Consider the following 13,154-nt stretch of genomic DNA (forward strand, 5'->3'; position numbering starts at 1 on the left):
ACCGCACCATGGGATAGAAAAGAGATCGCAGAGCCGCACACTTAGACAAAAGCTAGAAGAAAAGACAAGAGATGTTAGTAAACAACCTATGCATATAAGCCGAGAGGACCCCCCCCCCCCCATACTGGGAAGAAACCTCTGGTGGGCCTGGCGGAGAGGGCCCCCCCCCCCCACCGGGCAAGCTAACGAGTGCTTGGTGAGCTGTGGCAATGTCTGCAGAAGATGATCTAATATAAAGTTCAATAGCTGAAGAGGTCCAGCACCCCATAGAGTTAATCAAGTGTTGATTGATTCCTGCCCTGGCCGCGGAGGTAGCTGCTCCGATCTGGAATTAATGGGGAGAGAAATAGTTCGAAGAAACACCAATCCATGACAAGATGGTGGATAGACGGGATGAGAACCAGTGTCTCGTAACTATACATCTGGAGCTGTCGATTAAGAGGGGATCCGACTGAAGACATGGAATCCTGCAGGCAAGGTATCTGGACAGAGCAGAACTAGGACACAGAAGAGAGTTAATTTTAGAAAATTGAACAAACTGACCTTGGCTTAATTGGTCCATTTTTGAAGATCTGATGTATAGGATAAAGTGGTTTCCGGGGATTTGAGAGAGATCGGAGCGCTTGAGGCCTAGAGCTGGGAAGCTGGAAGTTGATGGAGTTGAGAATTCTGAACAGCGGAGAAATCCAAAGAAGGCAGTCAGGCACAGGGTTTCCATGACGATGTCGTTGAATGGGTTGAAGCATCCTTGCTGGAGAGCGGTGATGAGACGAAGGAGAAGGTCTGTAGAGATTTGTTGTCTTGATGGAGAGGAGGGGGGCAGGCTTTTCTGTATGTAAAAAGAATGTGATATCTTGTAACAATTGTAAGTCGCCCTGGATAACGGCGTCTGCTAAGAAATAAATTATTATTATTATTATTATTATGCCTCTGAGCGTTAGGCAGATCTCTGGAACGGACGATAGAGGAGGAGAGGAGATAGATTGAAGGCGATATTGATACCGAATGCCCGCTAGGTAGCGTCTAATAGAGGAGGGGGCTAGACTTTGAGACAGCCTTTTATGAGTGATGAAGGCGAGGAGGTGCTGTAGGTTGTAAGAGGTATGAGAGATCCGATTTTGCTCACAAAAGTGAATAAATGAAGACCAGGCAGTCGAGTAGGAGGAACGGGTAGATGGGGCGAGAGCGTACTCCATGACTCCACGTGCTGATTGAAGGAGGCTGGAAAGAGAGTTTTTCAGTTGAATATTGTTTTGCTGAAGGGTGGTATGAGTCGAGGGGTTGGGGTCTGCTCCTGGGACCAGGTTGCGGAACTTCTGGATCTGCAGGCGAGAGAGATCATCGGCAGCGTTATTAAGAGACCCTGGGAAATGGCGCGCTTGAATGATGACATTATTGGATACTGATGTCCAAACTAGACGAAGGAGGAGCTGCATAATGATAGGAGAAGATGAATGGCCTTTGTTAATAATGTGAACTGTTGCGGAATTGTCGCTGAGGAAAAGAACGGATTTCCTTGGCCAGTCGTGGCTCCAGAGCAGGGCGGCTATCACAATGGGGTACAGTTCCAGCAAAGAGGAGGATTTTAGTTGCGGAGGAAGAGAACCGATTTCATTGGGCCAAGTGCTACAGAACCACTGGGACCCAAATATACTGCCAAAGGCTAGATGGGAGGCATTGGTGAATAGGTGTAAATCGGGGGCGGAGATGAGGTCATCATAGAAGAGGGAAAGGCCGTTCCAGTTGTTTAAGAGTAAAGTTCACATCTCGATATCCTTACTAGCTTCATCTGGGATGAAGTTTGAGGCGTCCAGGGAGTTAGAGGTAGTAGACAAGGCAAGAAGACGAGAGATGAAGGTGCGCCGTTGAGAGATGATGAGAATGGCGAAATTGAAATGGCCGAGGAGCGAAAGAAGGTTGCGCTTTGATATTGATTTTGAGACTTGGAATAAGGAGATCAGTTGGCGGATGTGATCGAGCTTTGAGGGAGGAAGGCGTGCTTCGAACTTGATGGTATCGAGAGTAATGCCTTAGAAATCGAGGCAGGTGGTGGGGCCAATAGTCTTTTCTGAAGAGAGAGGGACCCCGAGGGTGGTGAAGAGAGATCTGAGGCAGTTGATGCTCTGGGCAGGAGGATGAGACGGAGGAGATACGAGCAGGAAGTCATCAAGGAGACAGAGTAGAAATGGAACTTGATATGAGTTTAGCAATATCCAGCAGAGGGCCTCAGATAGAGAATCAAAGATTTATGGACTGCTACGTCAGCTGAAAGTTAACTGGGTTGCGAAAAAATAGGAACCTTGCCAGTAAATGCCGAACAGCTGTGTGGCAATGTGTCCCGTCACTGTGTGCATTTCGATGTTGTATGTTGCTTGTGGTGTGTTAATGTTGGTGTATAGATATGGCTGCACAGGATATAAATGGGTGTGTGCAGCACGAGTTATTTAAAATGTATAACTGTATTTAGGCACAGGATTGCAAATCACTTCACGTGCATTTAAGGTATATAATATGTGAGCACGAGGTTGCACATAATTAATTCACATGCTGGGAATCAAGTGAATAATTAATTAGTAATTGAATCCTGGCACAACAGTATATATAGGTGCACGTTTCACTCACTCGGGGTTGTGTGTTCGGTGAGTGGAGAACGAGTGTGGAGAGGAGGTAAAATAGACGAGAATAAAAAGAATAATAATAATAATAATACCTGTTTAGACTCACCGTGTTTGTTTGTCTGTCCGTCCACTGTTTGTTTAGTGTTAATCACAAAGCTGTCTTGCTTCTCTTGGGTTGTTTCATCGAGCCTCAGCCTGCCCCTGCTGTAGTGACTGGTACTGCATGAGGCATTGCTGTAAAGCAGCAGGTCCTGTTTCAAACCAGGCTCCCCTTTCTCCTGAGTAGCTGAAGAGGGACTGAGACACACTGCAGTGCTGGGACCCCTGAGGATCCTTCCTGAAGAGCTGTCTGCTGGAAGCCAGGAATTCTACCAGAGGAGCCCTGCTCTATCACTGGAGGGTAAGTTGAGCCTGCAGTCTATAATCCTGTGTACACGTGGCTTGCATGTATAAACATGGCCCTGACTTCATCTTTAAAGTACACTTTCTGCTGAAGGATTGAAGAGGTGTGTTACTAGTTCTGCCAAAACCTTCAAATGTTTCTATTATTGGAACACAGGGACTTTGCCCACCCCTACCAACAGGGTCCCAAGTGTGCCTCCCTGCAGGTCCTGAAGCAACAGACTCCTATTGAAGCTGCTCCTGGGCACTGTAGAGACCACGCCTGCACTGGGAACCTTTCCTGTTCCTAATCCCTTCTGCTCTCCTCTCCCAGAACCAAAGCAGGCTCTGGCCTGGTTGCCTGTCCTGGCTGCTCCCTTGCTCCTGATGGTTGTCCTGGGAGCCCTGTCTCTGGGCTACTACATGTGCGTGTGGCATCATCCCAGACTCTGCTCCAAGTCCAGCAGTGAGCTTCTCATTCCTGCACCCCACTGATGAAATGCACACAGCAGTCGGCACGGTGTCCATCAGCTCGCCAGCACAGCAATACTGATTTCATCTTTTGTATGCTGATAAATAAAATGTCTGCATGAAAAATCTCCTCTGGTCTGTCTGATTTCTGCCATGGAGTAACTTTCTTAGAAATGTGTGTGGATGTTTTAAGGGAATTTAACCTCTTTCTGCTGGATAAATGATCATACTGCAGAACTGAGTAACAGGATTGGTACATGGCTTGTGTAGCAACCCTTTCAAAAACAAGTAGAGTACAGTGCCTTGCATAAGTAGTCACCCCCTTGGAGTTTTCCACATTTTGTAGTGTTACAACCTGGAATTAAAAATTGACTTACTTGGGATTTTTACCATTTGATTTACTTAATACTTTGTAGATGCAATTTTTTTATTATTTTTATTTTTTTTATGGTGACACAAGTGAATTAAACAAAGGCATTTGTTGTTTACATAAGTATTCACCCCCTGAGTCAGTACTTGGTAGAAGCACCTTTGGCAGCAATTACAGCTGTGAGTCTTTTTGGCTCTACCAGCTTTGCACATCTGGATCCTGCAATTTTTGCCCATTCTTCTTGCCAAAATTGCTCAAGCTCTGTCAAGATGGTTAGGGACCACTGGTGAACAGCAATTTTCAAGTCTTGCCACAGATTCACAATTGGATTTTGGTCTGGGCTTTCACCATTCCAAGACATTCAGGTTCTTGTTTTTAAACCACTCCAGTGTAGCTTTGGCTGTGTGTTTAGGGTCATTGTCCTGATGGAAGGTGAACCTCCATCCCAGGTCTCTTGCAGACTGAAACAGGTTTTCCTCTAGAATTTCCCTGTATTTGCCTCCATCCGTCTTTCCCTCAATACTGACCAGTTTCCCAGTCCCTGCCGATGAAAAGCATCCCCATAACATGATGCTGCCACCACCATGCTTCACCGTGGGGATGGTGTTCTCCGGGTGATGAGCAGTGTTGGCTTTGCACCACACATGGTGTTTTGCGCTAATGCTAAAAAGTTCAATTTTGGTTTCATCAGAACAGAGATCCTTTCCACATGTTTGCTGTGTCTCCCACATGCCTTTTGGCAAGATCCAAACGGGATTTGATATGGTTTTTTTTCAGCAATGGCTTTCTTATTGCCACACTTCCATAAAGCCCAGCTTTGTGGAGCGTCCGGATTATAGTTGTCCCATGGATGGTTTCTCCCATCTCAGCTGTGGATCTCTCCAGCTCCTTCAGAGTTTTCCATTAGCCTCTTGGTTGCTTCTCTGACTAATGCCCTCCTTACCTGGTCACTGAGTTTTTTGGTGGACGCCCTACTCTAGGCAGAGTCGTGGTTGTGGTATATTCTTTCCATTTTTTAATAATGGAGTTAGCGGTGCTCCGGGGGATGTTCAAAGTTTGGGATATTTTTTTATAACCCAACCCTGATTGGTGATTCTCCAGAACTTTATCCCGGACTTGTTTTGATAGCTCTTTGGTCTTCATGATGCTGTTTGTTTAGATATGCTCTCTAACAAACTCTGGGGCCTTCCAGAAACAGGTGCATTTAATCTGAGATCATGTGACACTTGAATTGCACACAGGTGGACTCCATTCAACTAATTATGTGACTTCTGAAGGCAATTGGTTGCACCAGAGCTTATTTAGGGGTGTCACAGCAAAGGGGGTGAATACTTATGCAATCAAGACTTTTCAGTTTTTTATTTGTAAATAATTTTGATATTACGGACTATTTTGTGTAGATCAGTGACAAAAAATCCTAATTAAATCCATTTTAATTCCAGGTTGTAACACTACAAAATGTGGAAAAGTCCAAGGGGGGTGAATACTATGCAAGGCACTGTAGTTCTATATTTCTCACAATTAAACTAAAGTAGTTTTGGAAGATCATTAAACCTAGGTTTATAAAACTGTGGTTTCTTGACAAGTCTTGGCTCCAGGTTTTTATTTTATTTTATTTTATTTTTAGCAGACGCCCTTATCCAGGGCGACTTACAATCGTAAGCAAATACATTTCAAGTGTTACAATACAAGTAATACAATAAGAGCAAGAAATACAATAACTATTGTTCAAGCAAAGTACAAGTGTGACATACCAAAATTCAATAATACAGCAGATAATAGTGATAGTTACATCAGGATATGATTAAATAGTGATAGTTACATCAGGATGTATTTTTGGATAATATTTAGTTTCTGGTTGCCAGAATGTAAAGGTCCTTCTAACTACATGTTTGTTTCCTGCCCAGAAGATTTTGAACCTAAAACTTGATTTAAATCACCATGCTTAACTTGTGTTTGTGTGAAACTATAGTTTCAGAAAATAAACTTTAGTTTCCTACAGATTAGGAAATTCCGTTTAGCATAACCAAGTCTAATCTTCAATTTCTATTTAATTACAGCTTGAGTTTGGAGTTATAATTTCATGTCTACAAATTATATATTTTCCCCATAATAAAGCATGGCTCTATTTATTTTGTAGCCTGAACTATTTTAACATAACTACTTTTGCAAACAGACAACAAATGGGGGGGGATTGTGTGAAATTTTCCCATCTTGAAAAGCATTCAATTGGATTTAGCTGTCCAGCACAGTAGAGCAGTCACACTGGCCAGCAATATCAGTGTTGATGCATTGGGCAAGTGTTGGGTGACAACGTTTGTAAGGAAATGTGATAGTCCATAGTAATACATTGTTATGTATGGTACATTCAATGGAGAGATATTGAGCACAGAGTTTAGGTGGGGTATTTTGGAATGCAGTCTGACTAGATTGAGAGTAGATATGACCATTTATGGGCATTTGTGGAAAGGGTCTCTGTTCTGCTCTGTTTTGGTTGATAGCATGGGGGGATGGGAGAATCTCAAAGAATCTACACATGCAAAGGAATGTGGGAGAGGCTTAAAGACTGGCCACATACACAGGTTTAAGTGGGCAGGGTCTCAAATGATGCCATTATAGGGGAGTGTTCTATGTTATTAAAAAGTGATTGCAGCCATTATCTGGGGCACAGATTCCATCCGCTGTGACCCAGAGTATTTGTCTCTGCTTTCTTCAAATAGTTCTATTCTTGTATTACACCAATAAACATATTTTTGGCTTCACTGATATTGTTTTTCAGGTTTCATCAATTTTTCCCTACATGTTGGTAATGTGTTAGCAGCCCCTGTTCACATGATCTGCTGAAACAATGGATTGCGCAGGTAAGAACTGGGATTGTATTCCATGGATTATTGCATCACCATCATTCCATATGATGTCATAGCCTGTTTGTTCAAACTGCAAATATACGGTAAGTTTCAGCCTCTTAAGTTTGTAGCTTCCAGTCATTTTCCATAGTGTTGGTTCAAATCGGACCGGAGTGGACATGGATTCTTTAAACAACTCCAGTCTTCTGTCTACACCTCTGCTGGGTTCAAACAGCTGGAGTGTCAGCAGAGTGTTTGCTGTAGAGGAGCTGGGATTCAAACCCCATTTCAGCACTATTACCTCAGGAAGCACCTTGATTCTCTTTCTTCAGTGCTAGCAGCAGGGCTCATTTGTGCCGGATTCAACCGCATCACAGATCCCATACCTTTCTGTCTGACAGGCGAGAATTATACAGTTTGCAAATGATGAGCTGTATCAATTAATATTTTTTACAAGAAAAAAAAAACTCTATATACATAACAAAAAATAAATAAAACTTTTTCTGTTTCATGACAAGAATATTTTAGGATGTGACTTTACTCACATTTTTACAACCCAGATGGTGAAACCCTTAAAAAACAAGCGCAGTGGACACAGATTTTTTTTTAACAATCTTCAGTAGGTTGAGCTTTATCAAATGTAATCAATATTAGAACATTATCTTGTTTAAATAATCCTAGGGAAATGGCACAACTGGGCTTACAGGGGATTTGATACACATTGAAAAAAAAGACTCCACTTCCATAATAATAATAATAATAATAAACATTTATATAGGGCAATTCATGTACAATACAATTCAAAGCGCTTTACATACAGAAAAAAATACAATAATACAAATGTATTGTATTAAACAGATGTACACTATAAAGACTCTGTTTCAATGCAGTACATACACAACGAGACCAGTTACTATACCTTCCACCAAGAGGCACCCAGTAAAACACCAGTACAACACCGCTCCAGAAAGAAGCCATGACACAATTGGGAGTGAGATATTGAGAGTGAGACAAGTTGAGAGGATTTCTTAGGTTGCTTACGAGGCTTGAGAGGGGGCAAGATTTTGAGAGTTTAAGAGTGAGACCAGTTTGAGAGGGATGGCAAGATTGAGGGATGGAGTTTGGGAATGGTGCTTAGTAACATTGAGGTTAGATATTGATAGCAGGACGAGATAGGGTAGACGAAGAGTTTTCCCTTCTCGTCGGGTCAGGCAGCATCCTCTGGCTGCTGGGTGACGTAGCGAGGGAGACACAAAAAGAGCAAAGGATTAGATATAAACACTTTCCGCCGGGTCAGGCAGCATCCTCCGACTGCTGGGTGACGTAAAAGTGAGAGAGAAATAGCAAAGTTTAGACACATAACATACAACAAATCTGACTCTCACTCCCGACGGGTCAGGCAGCATCCTCTGGCTGCTGGGCGTTTAGTGGAGCAAGAGACAGGAAGGGGACGAACAGGACAAAAGGACAGATCCATCACAACTCAGTGCAGCATGCTCAGGCAGCTAAGCTGGCATCTGGGTGGCGTGGAGAGCTTTGGAAAAGTGGGACAGCAAGGTTGAGGCCTGGAAGGATTAGCGCATAAGCAGCAGAAGAATAGGATGTGGCCGTGGGTCCCCTCAGGCCGGCGAGGAAAAGCCGGTTCGTCAGTGGTTGAGACGAGAGGCCGACCTGGACAGCCGGGGGAGTGAGACTCACTTTCCCCACAAAAGAGGACCCCCGGTTCCCCGCAAGAACTGCACCGTGGGATAGAAAAGAGATCGCAGAGCCGCACACTTAGACAAAAGCTAGAAGAAAAGACAATAGATGTTAGTAAACAACCTATGCATATTAGCCGACAGGGGTCCCCCCCCCCCCCATACTGGGAAGAAACCTCTGGTGGGCCTGGCGGAGAGGGCGCCCCCCCCACCCCCGGGCAAGCTAAAGAGTGCTAAGTGAGCTGTGGCGATGTCTGCAGAGGATGATCTAATATAAAGTTCAATAGCTGAAGAGGTCCAGAGCCCCATAGAGTTAATCAAGTGTTGATTGATTCCTGCCCTGGCCGCGGAGGTAGCTGCTCCGATCTGGAATTAATGGGGAGAGAAATAGTTCGAAGAAACACCGATCCATGACAAGAGGGTGGATAGACGGGATGAGAACCAGTGTCTCGTAACTATACATCTGGAGCTGTCGATGAAGAGGGGATCCGACTGAAGACATGGAATCCTGCAGGCAAGGTATCTGGACAGAGCAGAACTAGGACACAGAAGAGAGTTAATTTTAGAAAATTGAACAAACTGACCTTGGCTTAATTGGTCCATTTTTGAAGATCTGATGTATAGGATAAAGTGGTTTCCGGGGATTTGAGAGAGATCGGAGCGCTTGAGGCCTAGAGCTGGGAAGCTGGAAGTTGATGGAGTTGAGAATTCTGAACAGCGGAGAAATCCAAAGAAGGCAGTCAGGCACAGGGTTTCCATGACGATGTCGTTGAATGGGTTGAAGCATCCTTGCTGGAGAGCGGTGATGAGACGAAGGAGAAGGTCTGTAGAGATTTGTTGTCTTGATGGAGAGGAGGGGGGCAGGCTTTTCTGTATGTAAAAAGAATGTGATATCTTGTAACAATTGTAAGTCGCCCTGGATAACGGCGTCTGCTAAGAAATAAATTATTATTATTATTATTATTATTATTATTATTATTATTATTATTATTATTATTATTAATTATGCCTCTGAGCGTTAGGCAGATCTCTGGAACGGACGAGAGAGGAGGAGAGGAGATAGATTGAAGGCGATATTGATACCGAATGCCCGCTAGGTAGCGTCTAATAGAGGACTTTGAGACAGCCTTTTATGAGTGATGAAGGCGAGGAGGTGCTGTAGGTTGTAAGAGGTATGAGAGATCCGATTTTGCTCACAAAAGTGAATAAATGAAGACCAGGCAGTCGAGTAGGAGGAACGGGTAGATGGGGCGAGAGCGTACTCCATGAATCCACGTGCTGATTGAAGGAGGCTGGAAAGAGAGTTTTTCAGTTGAATATTGTTTTGCTGAAGGGTGGTATGAGTCGAGGGGTTGGGGTCTGCTCCTGGGACCAGGTTGCGGAACTTCTGGATCTGCAGGCGAGAGAGATCATCGGCAGCGTTATTAAGAGACCCTGGGAAATGGCGCGCTTGAATGATGACATTATTGGATACTGATGTCCAAACTAGACGAAGGAGGAGCTGCATAATGATAGGAGAAGATGAATGGCCTTTGTTAATAATGTGAACTGTAGCGGAATTGTCGCTGAGGCAAAGAACGGATTTCCTTGGCCAGTCGTGGCTCCAGAGCAGGGCGGCTATCACAATGGGATACAGTTCCAGCAAAGAGGAGGATTTTAGTTGCGGAGGAAGAGAACCGATTTCATTGGGCCAAGTGCTACAGAACCACTGGGACCCAAATATACTGCCAAAGGCTAGATGGGAGGCATTGGTGAATAGGTGTAAATCGGGGGCGGAGATGAGGTCATCATAGAAGAGGGAAAGTCCGTTCCTGTTGTTTAAGAGTAAAGTTCACATCTCGATATCCTTACTAGCTTCATCTGGGATGAAGTTTGAGGTGTCCAGGGAGTTAGAGGTAGTAGACAAGGCAAGAAGACGAGAGATGAAGGTGCGCCGTTGAGAGATGATGAGAATGGCGAAATTGAAATGGCCGAGGAGCGAAAGAAGGTTGCGCTTTGATATTGATTTTGAGACTTGGAATAAGGAGATCAGTTGGCGGATGCGATCGAGCTTTGAGGGAGGAAGGCGTGCTTCGAACTTGATGGTATCGAGAGTAATGCCTAAGAAATCGAGGCAGGTGGTGGGGCCAATGGTCTTTTCTGAAGAGAGAGGGACCCTGAGGGTGGTGAAGAGAGATCTGAGGCAGTTGATGCTCTGGGCAGGAGGATGAGACGGAGGAGATACGAGCAGGAAGTCGTCGAGAGATGGAGAAGAAATGGAACTTGATATGAGTTTAGCAATATCCAGCAGAGGGCCTCAGATAGAGAATCAAAGATTTATGTACTGCTACGGCAGCCGAAAGTTAAAAGGGTTCCGAAAAAATAGGAACCTTGCCAGTTAATGCCAAACAGGTGATGGAGTGATGGGTGGATTGGGATGACTTTGAATGCATCGGTAATGTTGGCTTTTGAGAGCCAAGCTCCTTGGCCTGCCGATTTGATAAATTCAATGGCATCGCAGAGTGTAACGTAATGAAGCGAGAATTGGTCCACTGGGATGAGTTTGTTGATGCTGCTAGTGGGGATGCCTCGAGGAGCTGAAAGATCAATTATAGGAAGTTTTTTCCCTGAAATCTTTTGAGTAGCGATGCCAATCGGGTTAATCCTGAAGACTGGAAAAGGAGGAGCTGCGAAGGGGCTAGACATGAAACCTTTCTCCAGCTCCGCCTTAATTAGAAATGAAACGGCTTGAGGGTCCAAAATAGCAGAACGAAGATTGCTGCAGGTGAAAGAAGAAGTGAGACATGATAATCCAGTATAAAAACTGTGTTCGAGACCGTTGAGGAGATAGTTGACAAATAACGGTCGGGATGAAGACTGAGGGCATGTGCCAGCGCTGGAATGTTGACAGGAGATGACACGGATAGGGTTGAATGTCATTTTTTTTCGGTTGAGAGGGCAGATAGACTTGGCGTGAGCATCTCCACAGAAGGAGCAGGTATGCAGAAAACGCCAATTGATGTTATTACAAAAGGATTCGTTGAAGTTATTACATATTTGTCGGTTACCAGAAAATTGAATGGACCATCCAAGCTTGTCTGTAGAGGTGGATGGATCAGGAGGGGCTGAAGCATGAATAGGTCGGAGAGAGGAGGAAGGAGCGTGATTAGCTGTTGAAGGAAACGGCCGAGAAAAGCGTGCAGTGTTGGAGGAGCTAACTGCAGCCGCTTTTGGGCATAGATTGGTGGAGTGGCTTGTGGAAGTGCATACAACGCAAGCATACGCTCTAAGGCCCCCAAATATCCTGTGGAACAGGTCGATGTCCGGTTTTGCCCAGTTACCGACTTTGTTGGTGGTTCCCAGTACTACTGCTGCTTTTGCGGAAAAGCTTTTATGGTAATCGTAGAACATGGTACCCCCATAGCGGACAGACAGTTCAATGATATAGGCCATGTAGTGGTCTAATTCTTCCCTTCTATGTGGGAAAAACATTGCATAAAACATCCCGGTAAGCAGAAAAGGCGAGTGCAAACTCCCCCATAGTATGATTCTTGAGGAGACGTGATCGAAAGACTTAAGAGTTACAGACACGTCGCCACAGCTAACCGTTCTATGGTCAATAAGTTCAGAAGTAGCGATAAGAACAAGAACGAGCTGGAGAAATGGTGATACGTCTGGAATCGATGGTATAAAGTGGGTCTGCTGGAGTGGCTGAGGTTAGAGTAAACGTAGGGTTTGGGTCGATTACTTCAATGACAATAGATGTAGAAGCCGTTGTAATAAGAGGAAGGGTCTTGTCAGGACGAGTTTCAAGAGCAGTGAGGCGTGTATTGAGGGATTCGATTGAATCCGAGACAGGCTGTAAGAGGGCTTTTAAGTCATGAAGAAGGGAGGTTTTGAAAGCGTTGAGGTCGGCTGAAGTTGCTGGCTGAGACTGTATGGGTTGAGAGCACGGGGCGTTGCCTGGAGAGACAGTATGAGCCTGCCTTGGCCGACAAGGAGGGCCGAGGGTGGAGGCAGGAGATCCGGGTGAGATGCTGGGATGGGTGTGGCGTTTAGCAGAGGGAGACCTGGAGCTGATGTCCTGGCGGGGCTGCCTACTGGTGGAGCGATGAGAGGAAGCAGGCGAATCAAATGCTGATACGTGAAGCTGCCTGGTCGGGAGGAGTGGGCTTGTAGCCTGATTGAAAGGTAGATCAATGGCGAGCAGCTGAGGAGGAATAGGCACTTCAGTAGCTGAATGTTGTCGAGGGAGTGAGACACATTTCTTTTTTGAAGCAGGAAAAACAGGAGTTGGAGATTGTGTTGTAGTATATTTTAAATAATTCTTCTCTATCCGCTCCAGTGGGTAGTGGAATCCCATTTTCAAAAAGGGTTTTAAGAAGCTTCAGCTGCATCCAGCTGCTGTAGGACAGCGTCTTAGGGGGTAGAGGAGTTGAAAGCTTAGGTCTTACTAATGAAAAGCTTGGTTCTGGCGACGGTGGGGGTTGCTGCCTGTGCTGAGAAGAGCGAGCCAAGCGCTGGGGCTGACCCGGTGAAAGCTCGTCACTGTCACCCGAGAAGAAGCCGAAAGCAGTTTCCATCTTGCTGGATCCTTCTGGCAGTGTGCCAGTTATTAAGCTCGAAACAAACAACAAAAGATTTTTTTTTTTACATACAAACTATAACGAAAAAACGAAAAGAAAATAAAGATCCCTTTTTTACATACAAACTATAACGAAAAAACGAGAAGAAAATAAAGATCCGTTTGTTTTTTGCTTTGGAACGGTAAGAGGGTTACCAGGTAAGCACG

The sequence above is a fragment of the Acipenser ruthenus genome, chromosome 50, assembly GCF_902713425.1.
Source record: "Acipenser ruthenus chromosome 50, fAciRut3.2 maternal haplotype, whole genome shotgun sequence".
NCBI lineage: Eukaryota > Metazoa > Chordata > Actinopteri > Acipenseriformes > Acipenseridae > Acipenser > Acipenser ruthenus.